Genomic DNA, 13,549 nt, shown 5'->3' on the forward strand with positions numbered 1-13,549 from the left:
TCTGGCACTGTGGATGGAAGTGCTTGGAATACCTTCTCTCTCAGATGAGAGAAACCCAAGCAGTGGAAGAATTTGCTTCAAGAAATGCTTTTTTAAAAACCTCATTTTTTGGCTAAGTGGTAAAAAAACACAGTGATGACTCATCAGTTGAAATCAGATCCTTCATCCCAAAAAAGTGTTTTTATAAGAAGTGGGTGTTTTTTTTTTTCTTTCCCCAAAGGCAGTCTGCATAATATTTGGTGCTTCTCTTTTCTGAGTCATATATTCCATCTCAGTGGAAAGTGACAGTTTCAGACTTGAGCCAATAACATTTTATTTTCAGAGCTGTGCACGACGCCCCCTTCTCCAGGGATCTGCTTTTGCCTTCATCCCTAAGAGGAGTTCAGGCATGGACCATTCCACACCAACAGTCTCCCTTTCCCCCCTTCCCTTGGCCAGTTATTAACCTGTTTTTCTAAAGACCCTGGAGCAGAATAAATGCCTAGAGAGAGCATTCAGAAACAGCGCTAGTTGTAAATAAGCATGGCAAGTTTATTGTCCTTCTAGAGGCAACCACAGTCAAACACTGTCAATCTCTGTCTCACAATCCCGGGTCTCCACGCAGGAGCCTTTATTCACAACCTCCCCCCCCCCACCCCAAAAACATTTTCTTTCTGTTGTTTCTTTCTTGTGACTCTGCAACTCTGTGTCATTACTGAAAGAAAGTGATGTGATTCATTTCTGATCCATGAAAGCAAACATCCCATCCTGTTCAGTTTGTCTTCTTGGAAGCCTCCACAAATACCTCCTTGCTAGAAAACAAAAATGTAAAACTTGTATCCATTTCTGTTCCAGAATGAAAGACACAGGAAATTTATGAGTCTGGAGCTAAGGCCTGAGTTTCACGCGCTTCAATGAGAACATTAAGACTAGGAAACCCGAGGGGAAAGAGTTAGAACCATCAGGGATTGGGAACAGCAGCATCCAACAGATGCCTGGATGGCAAGTGGGACTGGACTTAGGGTGACCAACTGTCCCAGTTTACCTGGACTGAGGGGGTTCCTGGGATGTGGGACTTTCAGTTTTTTAATCCAGGAAGTTCTGGGAATACCGGGACAAGTTTGCCACCCTGACTGGAGCTCTCTTTCCTAATCAGAAGCTACCCCCACTGTTGTGCCTCAAAGAGCCAGGTTCTGCTCTGGAAAGGTAGGAAGGGGCAACGATGATCCCAGGCCAGGAACTGGAAGGGAAAGAACAAAGCCAGAGGCAGAGACTGTCATTTAGACTTCCAGGTTCAGTGTGCTAAGTAAGGGATGTTTGGGATAAGAACGGGGCAGTGGTGGGGCGCCTGGGTGGCTCAGTCAGTTGAGCATCCGACTCTAGATTTTGACTCGGATCATGGTCTCATGGTTTGTGAGTCTGAGCCCTGCATTGGGCTCCACACTGCCAGTGGGATTCTCTCTCTCTTCCTCCCTCTGCCCCTCCCCAGTGCTCTCTCTCTCTGTCTCTCTCTGTGTCTCTGTCTCTGTCTCTCTCTCTCTCTCTCTCAAAGTAAATAAACAAACTTAAAAAATTAAACAACACAAAAAAGGTGCAGCGATGAGAGTGAACAATCCTGTTAATGGCTCAAAAGCACCGGGCAGAACTCCACCCTGTAAGGAAAGGATCACTCAATTAGGTAAAATGAACAGATTCCACCTGAGCTTTTAAACTCCCTTCCACGCAGCCTTCCAAGAGTCCTTGTGAGTTAGGGGTAGGCTGGGGCTCTAGCCAAATCCCAGGGCTCAGCTCCTGTTCCTCCCACACGCTGTGGGCCCTCCCTCTCCATCCATCCCCAGAGGTTGTGCATTCGTTATTCAAAGCTCCCTTTCTTGTGCTCACAGGCCCTCTGCACCCCACACGGCTGGAAGCCAGGAGCACAACCCAGCTGGGCCCTCCTGCACTGAAGGAACTGGAGAGGCAGTTAATATCATCAATAATATGGAGTCTCCTCCTTGGTCACTTCTCTCTTCAAGAAAAACAATAGCAAAAAGTCAGAAATAAAGCAAAGTAGATACATGACCCCTATTGTCAAGCCTACCTTGGGGTCCTTTGACTTTCTAGTCAAACTTCGTTTGACTTGCTATTTAGTCTTGAGTCAATATTTTATGACTCTCCAAGGTTAGCTATTAATTTGTTGAAAATCATTAAGGTACAAATGGTTTTTATCCAATAGTGGTACAAACGATTGTTTTCCTGTAGAGAGAAAAGTGGCATCTGTTTGATAGAAACTATAATTCTAAAGGTTATGGTTTTATTGCCTTGAAAAAAATAACTAGTTTGTTTCTAACTTAGTGAACTTATTCCATATTTTTTCTTGTACTTCCATATATACGTTATCTTGTACATCTTATACACCTGGTTCCTTATTAACGAGTTAAGATAAAACTGTGAGGGGCACCTGGGTGGCTCAGTCAGTTGGGCATCTGACTTCAACTCAGGTCATGATCTCGTGGTTCATGGGTTTGGGCCATGTGTTGGGCTCTGTGCTGGCAGCTCAGAGCCTGGAGCCTGATTTGGATTCTCTGTCTCCTTCTCTCTCTGCCCCTCTCCCACTTGTGCTCTGTCTCTCTCTCTCTCTCTCTCTCAAAAATAGATAAACATTTAAAAAAAAACATTATGTAGGTATTTATCCAAGGGACACAGGTATGCTGTTTCGAAGGGACACGTGCACCCCCATGTTTATAGCAGCACTATCAACAGTAGCCAAAGTATGGAAAGAGCCCAAACGTCCATCGATGGATGAATGGATAAAGAAGATGTTGTGTATATACACACACACACACACACACACACACAATGGTGTATTACTCGGGAATGAAAAAGAATGAAATCTTGCCATTTGCAACTACGTGGATGGAACTGGAGGGTATTATGCTAAGCGAAATTAGAGAAAGACAAATATCATATGACTTCACTCATATGAGGACTTTAGGAGACAAAACAGATGAACATAAGGGAAGGGAAGCAAAAATAATATAAAAATAGGGAGGGGGACAAAACGTAAGAGACTCTTGAATATGAAGAACAAACAAAGGGTTGCTGGAGGGATGGTGGGAGGGGGGATGGGCTAAATGGGTAAGGGGTACTAAGGAATCTACTGAAATCATTGTTGCACTACATGCTAACTAATTTGGATGTAAATTAAAAAAAATAAAATTAAAGAAAAGAACATGCATAGCAATGACTTTCTTTGAGAAAGTGCTACCAAAATTATAAGCTGACAGGCTAATCAGGGTGGCTTAAAACACAAGTTCTATTTTCTGTTTTCATCTTTTTTTTTTTTTTTTAGCATGTCTTGTTTTAAGCAATATGGTTCTTAGGTAATTTGACTGAAAGGCTTTCCTTTCCAACATAAAACTAGAAGAGGAAATTCAAATTAAAAATTATTTCCTTTCTTTGAAAAAGAAAAAAAAAGCATCACCATATCACTTGGACACAGCAATTCCACTTCTAGAAGTTTATCCTAATAAAATAGGTGCCAAAACATAAAATAAATAAATAAATAAATAAATAAAAACAAATAAAAAAACATTATGTACTCATAATGTATTTTTATGGGAATTATGGTTTTTTTAAAGCATTTTCATAATTATGCCCTGGGAAGTTATCCCCACAGCACCTCTATTTTTGGTTCCCCTTGGATCCACAAAAATGCAGTCTTAAGTCATGAGTCCTCTTCATCTTTCTGTTCTTCAATCACTGATGACACCCTGGGCCTCCCTCAGGGTTGCGGTAAGGGGCACCTTCAGGTTAAAAAAAAATTTTTTTTCTTAAGGAATTATTCAGTTGCAGAGTTATAGATAATAGGAAAATCAGGATGCTAAGATGTCCAGCAATGGAAAATAAAAAATTGTGGTACATCAACATTAAATATTATGCAGCTATTAAGTATAATCATTGTCAAGACTATTGCAGCAACATGGAAAATGCTGAGGTGAGCTTGTGAGAAGACAGTATTTAAGATAGGAACTGGAAGTTAAGACAAACATGAAAATATCTGTGAGGAGGTGCTCGTAGGAAGATTTCTCATCCCCCCCTCCCCAAATTTTATGTAAGATGTTTTTTGTCCTTTCAATGAAAAAAAAATTTTTTTTAAGAAAATTTAAAACCCAAGCAACCAGGACATCATTATTATGTAATATTATTGATGTCATTAACACCAACATGGTCATAAAACTATCATTAGGAGATTTCACTGAATAACTCTCCTGAAATCTCCCCAAACTTGCCCATTCTACCACTCTTTCACCTCTGAATGCTTAGGAGCTCTAAGGTCACTTTCAACTCAATCATGCTGTGTGACCACTCACACAGCATGATTGAGTTGAAAGTGACCTTAGAGGCAAAGCTCTAAAGAAAGGCAAAGCTCTAAGAATTAGAGGTTGGTGGGGTAGGAATTGGAGAGGTGAGCTTCCAAAGGTTTATGAAAACAAATGAGACCTCAACTCTCAGCCTCACAGACAGGGATGTTAGCAGCTCTGCCCACAGACTCTCAGGTCCCCTTTGGGGGCAGTCATGTTCCAGCCCCATATCTACGCTTATGGCACTGTTCTTGGTGCCCAAAACTCTACCCAACTCACCCAAATTCAATTTTGGGTCAGAGCTGCTGAATATGCACCCTCTAGACCCCAAACTGGGACCCCAGACCAATATCCCTTTTGCCCACCCTGCCTTCCCACAGCTTGGAACATCTATGCCTGGCCACGGAGAGCCCTTCCTGACCATAGATGTGGCATCTGGTTGTCCTTCTGAGGACAGACCTTTCCCTCCCCACCCTCTTGGAGAAAACCACAAAAACAAGACAGGAGCCAGCTGTGTTCCAAGGGGAATATTTTCACCCTACTCCCACTTCATTAAGCTCTTTGGCCCAGGACACAGGCAATGGGACATTTATGAGGCTTCCCAGAGGTACCCATGCAACAGGCCCAACTACCTGCCAGCTCTGACCTCGCTTGAAGTTGCTTTTGGTTCTCCGGCAGCTGATGTTTTAAAGCTGGCTCATCTTCTAAGTACATGTATTTACAAACAGACTGTACTGATGTTCCTTAAAAAACTCCCTCCTTCTGAGTCCTTGACTCAGTCTGTGTTCATTGAGTCAGAGTCATATTTTGTTTGATATGTTGGTGCAATCTTAGCTGTTTTTCAAGCACAGATCCCAAGCATCAGCTTCTGATGGGCAGGGACATAGTTTATATCTCTTGATAGCCCAGGAGCGAACACAGAGCCCTACAAAGAATAAATATCTCTTGGAAAATTGGAAACCACTCAAATGTTCATCAATAGGGAATGGATAAACCAATTATGGTTTCTTTATACAACAAAATGTTATTCAGCTATAGAAAGATGCACTGACACATGCAACAACATGGAAGAATCTCAAAAGCATGACATTGAGCAAAAGAAACACACACAAAAGAGCATATATGGTATGATTCCATTTCCATGAAACTCTGGAACCAGCAATGCTACTCTGTGATAGAGGTCTATTATAGACTGAATGTTTGTGTGTCCCCCCCGCCAAATTCCTGTGTTGAAGCCTTAATCCCCAGTGTGGCTATATTTGGAGATGGGGCCTCTAAGAAAGAAATCAAGGATAAATGAGGCTGTAATGGAGAGGCCCTGATCCAATTAGATTAGTGTCTTTCTTTATTTTTGTTTTTAATGTTTATTTGTTTTTGAGAGACACAGAGTGTTAGCGGGGAAAGAGCAGAGCGAGAGGGAGACACAGAATCTGAAACAGGCTCCAGGCTCTGAGCTGTCAGCACAGAGCCTGACATGGAGCCAGAATCCACAGACCACGAGATCATGACCTGAGCTGAAGTCGGATGCCCAACCGACTGAGCCACCCAGGCGCCCCAAGATTAGTGTCTTTTTTAAGAAGGGAGACCACAGTGCTCACATACATACAAAGAACAGGTCATGTGAGGACACAGTGGGAAGGTGGCAATCTACAAACCAAGAAGAGGGCTCTCACCAGGAACTGAATTGGCCAGAACCTTGATCTTGGACTTTGAGGCTCCAGAACTGTGAGAAAATTAATTTCTGTTGTTTAAGCCACCCAGTCTATTGTATTTTATTATGGCAGCCCTATGAAAGGATGAAAATAGTGGTTACCTCTGGGGAAGTTGGTATTGACTGGAAAAGGACACAAGGGAATTTTCTAGGGTGAAGGAAATGTACATCTTGATAGGGTGGTGGTCACATGGATACTTACATATGTATATGCAAAAAAGCATCGAGCTATACACTTAAGATATGTGTATTTTACTACATGTAGATTGTAACTCAATAAAGAAATGAAAAAAAAATGGTAAGAACGGTTATCCCTTCACTATAACTCACACCCTCTAACTGATCAGCTTGGGATATTGGTTTATCAAACACCCACTATGGGCAGATTCTTGCAGTAACCACAGATACAATGACAGAGAGGGGAAAAGGGAGCTTGGGCCCTAGATCTCAGGGAGTTTTTTCAACTCCAAAAGCAATATCTGGAAGTCCTCAAGTCACAGCCACTGTGGCAAGTTGTACCAAATGCTAACAGCTCATTAAGAGACTTTTGACACTCTGGAAGTCACATTAATTCCTTCATGCTTCTACTGAGGCAGCTGTTGCCTGCTCCCTTCAAGAACCAGGCAGACCCCTGATCTGTTCGTCTGCTGGAAAATACCACCAGGAAAAACAAAAGAGAAATGGGAAAGCTGGTGTAGAAAGTCTTGGTGAGATATTAAACTGTGAAATTCAGACCTTAAACACTCCCTCTACTCAAGCAAAAGAATCTGTAAAAGTATTTACGCCCACATTTCAGCAGTTGACTTTTCTGTAGAGTACAGTATTAATGGAGTTGTTAGCAACTTGGGGCAAAAATGAGAAATTCTTCCCCAGATTGTTCCCACTCCTTTCTTTCCAGAACTTTGACCATGCCAGTGAAACGCAGTGAGATACCACTGAAGAAGCATTGTAAACGAGCGGCAAGATTGACATATTGCCTCCCAGGGAGAAATGTGCCATTTCCTTTCCAGGCTCTTTGCAATTACAAAAAAAAAAAAGTTGTTTTCGTAAAGTCACTGACATTCTAGAAAATGTGTTCCACCGCTTGTCCCTTCTATGTTCTTAAGAGAACATCGTTGGTTGATCACAGCACTGTTAATCATGGAGTCCAGTTTCAGAGGTAGAGACGTGCTTGAGCCAAATGGTGCTGGCTCATGACAGCCAGTTGTTAAATGTTAGGAATCTCGCTAGCTGGTTGCTAAACATGCTCATTATTAAAAATTAAATTATATACATTTATACCTACATGAACATTAAAAAAAAAGGTAATGGGCTGCTCAAAATTCATCACTTCCTAATTATTTGACTACATTTTATTATTATTATCTATGTACCTAAGGTTACTTACATATATGGTGTCTGGAAACACTATACAATGACGTGCGGTAAAATAGTCTCAGGAACTGGCCCTGAGGTAAAATCTCTGCCATTTTATTGTCAGTCTTGTCTATAATGGCGCCCCTGGCGAAAGCCGCAGAAGGCAATTTGTTGGGGTAGAATGAAAGTGGAAGGGTTGCCTTTGGGCCGGGGTGGCAGGCAGGGTGGGCTAAATAATTTGCAGGACCCAGTGTAAAATGAAAATATGGGGTGGTTTGCTCAAAAATTATTAAAGATTTCAAAACGGCAACAGCAGAACATTAAACTAAGCATGGGCCCTTGTGATCACAGCGCCCCTTGTGAATGCCCACAAAACCAACTCTGGTAGCAGGTCACCGTTTGCCTGTGGGAATCTTGTATTATCTGAGTGTTTGTAACGCAGGGGCTGCCCACTTGATTTTCAAGGACAAAGTTTCCAGGCAAAAGTCTTGAAAGCCCATGCCCTAACTTTGGAGGAGAGCCATGGTCCTGGAGAGGCCGATAGAATAGATCTCAGGGTTTGAGGAGGTTCCACTTCCCTGAAGCCCCAAAGGTTCCAGAGCCCTGGGCCCCTACTGGAATCTGGAGTGGACGCAGAGATGTCCCGGGGAGATAGGGACAGAGGTGAAGGCAGAGAACCTTGCCCTTGGCAGTCCCTCTAGAAAGGAGGTCACAGCTGAGCAGATAAACACCCACAGGAAGCCCCAGCCCTGCTCTGCCTCAGAACAAGTCCCAAGTGTCTCAGGTCTGACTCTTCCTCGTTGGCCAAGTCACCCCTTTCTACTCTCTGATGCTGCCTTGAGAAGGAGCCAAACCAACAGAATGACCAACTCATCCCTGGGATTTCCTAGTTTTAGCAATGAAAGCCCCATGGCTTGGGAAACCTAGAACTGAGATGGTTGGTCACTCTACAAACCAATGTCACAGCAGGAGGCCCCATTCTGAAAAGGCTTAAGTCCTTCCTGTGGGCAGACGTCTTCCAAGACTAACTGGCTAAGTTCCAATAATTTGATGCAACAGATCAACTCCTGGTTTACTATCTCCAGGTACATTTTCCCTCATTGTTCACCAGGATCTTCCATCATTCACAGCCAGATATAGCAAGGGCATCCTACTAACTATGGCTATGATCGATGATTGGTAGCAGCTACCCTGGGTTTTTCCCACCTGAAACAACCCCACCCACGCCCTGGGCAGTGGTCCTCATCTCTGGATACACGTGAGAATCCCCTGGGGGACTGGGTTTCAATGTTGTTCAAAGCTCCCAGTCATTCTGATGCACAGCCAGAGTTAAGATCCACTGCCCTAAGGACCTGAAACACTGGGCGCTCGAATGTCTCTATGTCCAAAATACAGTTTTCTGAGGAAAACCTTGCTTCTATCCATGGTCCGCTCCAGCCCACCTCCCTGTGAGTGTGGAGTGGATCTCCACAGGCATAAGTCCCAGTGTGAACCGTAACAATTTTTTTCAAGCCAAAGAGAATATAACCCTTATATTACATTTTCTTGACTGTCAAAACATTTGATACTACTCGTAACTGACCAACATGCACATTTTTTTCTCTAGGTATGCGCCGTTTAAAGATTAAAACCCTGAAAAAAAAATAATAAAGATTAAAATCCTGGATCCCAGGTTTCATAGACAATGACCAGGGGAATCTATTGATTATACGGTTGGAATGTTCTTATTCTATGAATACCGTGATTCTGATGACTAGTCATATTTTCTTCTTTACATTGACTGCTAGGAAGATCAGAGTGGCTCACTTTTAGCAATTGCATAGACTTCATGATATACGCTTCATATGCTAATTTGACTTCTGGTTTCATCTTACTCCCTAAGCTGACTTTCCCTTTGACCCCGCGTCCTTAGCTATTTATTCTGTTCAATAAAATTGAATGTACACACAAGCCACCACAAACCCTTTCAGAAGAAAGTCCTAAAATACAAACAAATAAAATGCAGATGGTAATTGTTATTTTTAGGAAGAAGCAGAGCATAAAAATGTTGTACAGACTCTACAAAGCAGTTCATGCTGATTCTTGTGATGCAAAGCTTCCAATTTTTAATCCAAAGCTACCTTTTCAGGATGCATGCTTTCCCCCACAACTCATGCAGAAAAAAGACTGATGCCCAAATACCCAACCCAAGAAACGTCCTTTGGCCTTTCTCTGACATTGTCTTCTGGTCTCTCCAAGAAGCCCAGTAAGGAGCAGAGGATTGCCTTCAAAGCACACTTATCTTCCCCAATCAAGGACACAATTATGTAGATTGGTTACAAGCTCAACTTTGCACTTTGTGAGAGTGATTTCACTGCTGGGTTGGAGAGCTACCACAGTCAGTTCTTCTAATTAATTTATTTGATTTATTTACAGAGTTGTGAGGGAGTCTTAAAATCAATATGCAAATATAATTTAAAATGCAGACCAATATTTTGAGCCAAGAGCATGGGCATTTTTAATGGGAATTCAGGGTAGTTTTATGCCTGAAGCTATGGCTCTTTGTGGCTGGTGACTTGGTTCTCCATGGGGTTGTATTTGCAGATGCTAGGAATTTGGTTTCCAAGAACTCTCTTGTTCGGAAAGCAGGGACGCTGTGTGGGTTGTTTAAGATTTATTCACTTTCCTCCAGCTGCATGACAATTCAGAGGTTCTATATAAATGGCTCAAGTAAAATCTCCATTTTATAATGCATGTCCAGTTTCCATCAGAGAACGTTAGCTGTGAGAATTCTCTGGGGAACATCTCATCCTTTCCTTCTGTGAATATATGGAAGCATTTCCAGGGCTACATAGACAATGAGTTGCAGAATTTGGACTGGGATCCAATGTCCACCACACTTGTAAGCAACCCCAAATGAGGTGCATAAACTTCAGTTCTAGCCTCTAAGACAATCTCTCAGAAATTTCCTCCAGACTTACCTCCAACTTAGTATACTCACAATGTCCTTATTTAAGAATTGCAGGGGCGCCTGGGTGGCTCAGTCGGTTAAGCGTCCGACTTCAACTCAGGTCATGATCTCGCGGTCCGTGAGTTCGAGCCCCGCATCGGGCTCTGGGCTGATGGCTCAGAGCCTGGAGCCTGCTTTGGATTCTGTGTCTCCCTCTCTCTCTGCCCCTCCCCCGTTCATGCTCTGTCTCTCTCTGTCTCAAAAATAAATAAACGTTAAAAAATTAAAAAAAAAAAAAGAATTGCAGAATTACCTGGGGGGGGGGTGTCTATGCCCCAAACTGTCTAGATACATAGCCTTCTGAACATGAGGTCTACTGGAAGACTCCAGCAGGCCATGAGAGTTCTCTGTTCAGGGAACCAGCCCTGCCTCCTCTCTAAAGTCAGGGAGGGCCTACATTTCTGCCTGCTCCACTTTTGCTTATTGGCAAACCGCTGTTGTCAAGAGTCATCTCCAGCCTATACACTTTCTCTCAAGGATCATCTCATGTTTGTAAAGAGATCACAAAAGATTTTCAAAAGCCTCCTTTAGAGACAGTCCCACTCTTGTAAATTGGGACACTGTGCAAAGGACATCCAAGGAGCAAATCCCAGTCCCCCATCTTGGGGACCATTGACCTCTTTATCTTCCTATACCTGAATGTCCTGTATATATATATAGGATATATATATCCTATATATAGGCTATACCTGTCCTATAGGAAGGCCTATAGCACCCGCCCTTCCCCTTCCAGGTGCTGCAGAGTGTAAGGAGAGTTGGATGCTGAACCAGAAGCATCCAGCATCTGGATCATGTCAGACCTTTGCATATCAGACTATATGTATTTTCTAGTCTTTCCCTAGGGACTAAGATTGGGTTGCTCACAAATTCACCTCCTCTCTATCCTTTTGGATTTTACACTGTCAATGTTCACAGATTAGCTATTTCCAATGCCTTCCCATCTCAAATGGCAGATAAAAGTGGAAGAACTCAGGTTCAGCCAAACTGTGGAGAAATCACGAGCTGTGGACATGTGACCCATTGTTTGGGTGTCCAAGATTATAGTAACGCTGGCTAGGGTTTATTTCACACATCTACCCTGCTGTGTCCAGCTCTGATCCGGTCTACGGAAGGGAGGCAGAAGCTTTAAAAAATGAAGATAAACAATGAGGTCACAGGCCAGAACAGCCAAGTCCTCCTGGACTCAGCCACAAAACAAAACAAAACAAAACAAACAAACAAAAAAAACCAGAAAAAAACAAAACCACAACAGTCTTTAGATCACTATGAGTCAAAGAATCATGTCTGGTAGGGTCAACCAGGCTGGGACTCACCAATTGGGAGAGTAATGGCTAAGAGTAATGGCTTAGAATTGAAGAATATACATGTATTTCCTGGTGATTCTGCCCTTCTGGTTGACCACTGACCCCTGACTGAATAGGTACTCTGCCATTCCCCAGTGACCTCTCCCTCCATCTGGGTTGCAGAAAATGCCAGATGGTGGCTAATTCCCTAGTCTCTGCTTCCACAAATACTGCCATTGCAAGCTCCTTCTGACAATCTCTGTTTTGTGTGCAGGTGGAAGGTTGGGCAGGCAGCCCTGTCTCAGCTATGGAGTGGGTTGACTGGCTGTGCAGACTAGCAGATGCCAGACAAATAGCCCAGTAGGCTCAGCTATTTTTTCACGAGAAGAAAAATGCCAGCACAGGGACAAGAAATCATGGAGAACTCCACCAGCCATGACAAATGGTTGTCCTTGGACATCTGATAAACCTCGAGGCAGGAGAGAGGTGAGCTCACTAGACAGACACAGAGGTGCTTTGCCACGTGCACGTCAGGGCAGACTTCTCAGCATCTCTTGACTGTCCCGGGATGCCTGAGATTGTACATGAGATAAAGATACATTTTCCTGGGCTCGTACCCAACAGGTGGAGTTTTGCACATCTTCCATCAGAGAGGTTGCAAATTGGCAGTCTGTGGGCTGAAGTTGGCCTGCCAACATGTTTTCTTTGGCCTTAATGGTGTATTTTAAAATGTTTGAATTCGTTGCCAACTTTTACTAATTGGGGATTTCACATTTTTAAAAATATGAATTTCCCACTTTTCTTGAAAGATCAGGAGATTTGAAAAGGATAGGCCTATTTTTCCTGCATGGCAAAAATTGGCTGTGCTGAGCGACAGCTGTTCTTGTCCAACCGAGATAGGAACTTGCCAGCTCCTGCAGTCCCACCTGGCCTATTTCTCTTGCTTTTGTGACCTGCCTGACTTCTGGAGGCATCTGAGTTTACAGCCCCGGCCGTCCTGTCTGTTACAGATCCCCCTCTCCCACTATAGTAGAAACCCAGGCTGAATGTCAATTGCCAGGCTCTGTACCCCTTTGCCTGAGGTTTTTCTTTGGTAGCTACTCCCTCTGCTCCCTAGAAGGTCATAAATTGCCCCTTCCCAACAGTCTCCAACTGATGGGAGTTGGTGCATGCAAACCCCAGATTCCTCCCCCTGTTTGGGATTATTCTGAGACACATGTTGTACCCTGGGTCCCAGAGGTCCCCAAGGATATTAAGCTCTAGTTACACACCGTGGTAACTGCCTGGATGACATACCCTTTAAAGGCTACCTGACTTTTCCTGTCTCTCTTCTCTCCCCGCCAGTGTTTTTCCTTTCCTTTCCTTTCCTTTCCTTTCCTTTCCTTTCCTTTCCTATCTCACCTGAATAAATTAAGTGTACAGTTTATCATACAATAATGAGAATTTGTAGCTACGCTTTATGCAGTTGTCATGAACACAGAAGTAGCGAATACTGAATCGTTGCTTCTGGGGGTTGGGTTCCTAGGCTTTTGGTCACAATGTTTTCATCAACCAATCAATATATAACCTTGTTTTTTGTGCTTATGTTCAAAGATATGTTATTCAATATATACCACTGATTCATAAACATTGGACTCGTCACTAATGGCACTATAACTCATGACTGAACGAAGCTTATTTAATACATATTTTCTCCATGAAGCACATCACAGCCTTCTTGGGTTTAGGAACACTTGACAGCACTTAAGTAATAGGCTTGGGGGCACCAACGAAAAGCACAAAAACGGGGAAAATGTGGCACAAAATAGAACGTGAAAAAGGATACTTGGTTACAATATAGGAGCTGAAACAAGAAGGCAGAGTGTTACCATGTTTGACTTCAGCTGGC

At 43.1% G+C, this 13,549-nt stretch overlaps 1 long non-coding RNA gene across 1 annotated transcript in view; it reads right to left on the reverse strand.

Annotated features, from left to right (window-relative positions):
• Positions 1–416: 416 nt before the first annotated feature.
• The window catches only part of LOC102949505, a 104,129-nt gene continuing 90,996 nt past the window's right edge, over positions 417–13,549 (reverse strand). The window contains exons 5-6 of the long non-coding RNA XR_006207842.1: positions 3,641–3,764; positions 417–791 (exon numbers count right to left, since the gene is read on the reverse strand). This is a non-coding gene — a long non-coding RNA (uncharacterized LOC102949505). The remainder of the gene's footprint in view (positions 792–3,640; positions 3,765–13,549) is intronic.

The sequence above is a fragment of the Panthera tigris genome, chromosome C2 (assembly GCF_018350195.1).
Source record: "Panthera tigris isolate Pti1 chromosome C2, P.tigris_Pti1_mat1.1, whole genome shotgun sequence".
NCBI classification, from domain to species: domain Eukaryota; kingdom Metazoa; phylum Chordata; class Mammalia; order Carnivora; family Felidae; genus Panthera; species Panthera tigris.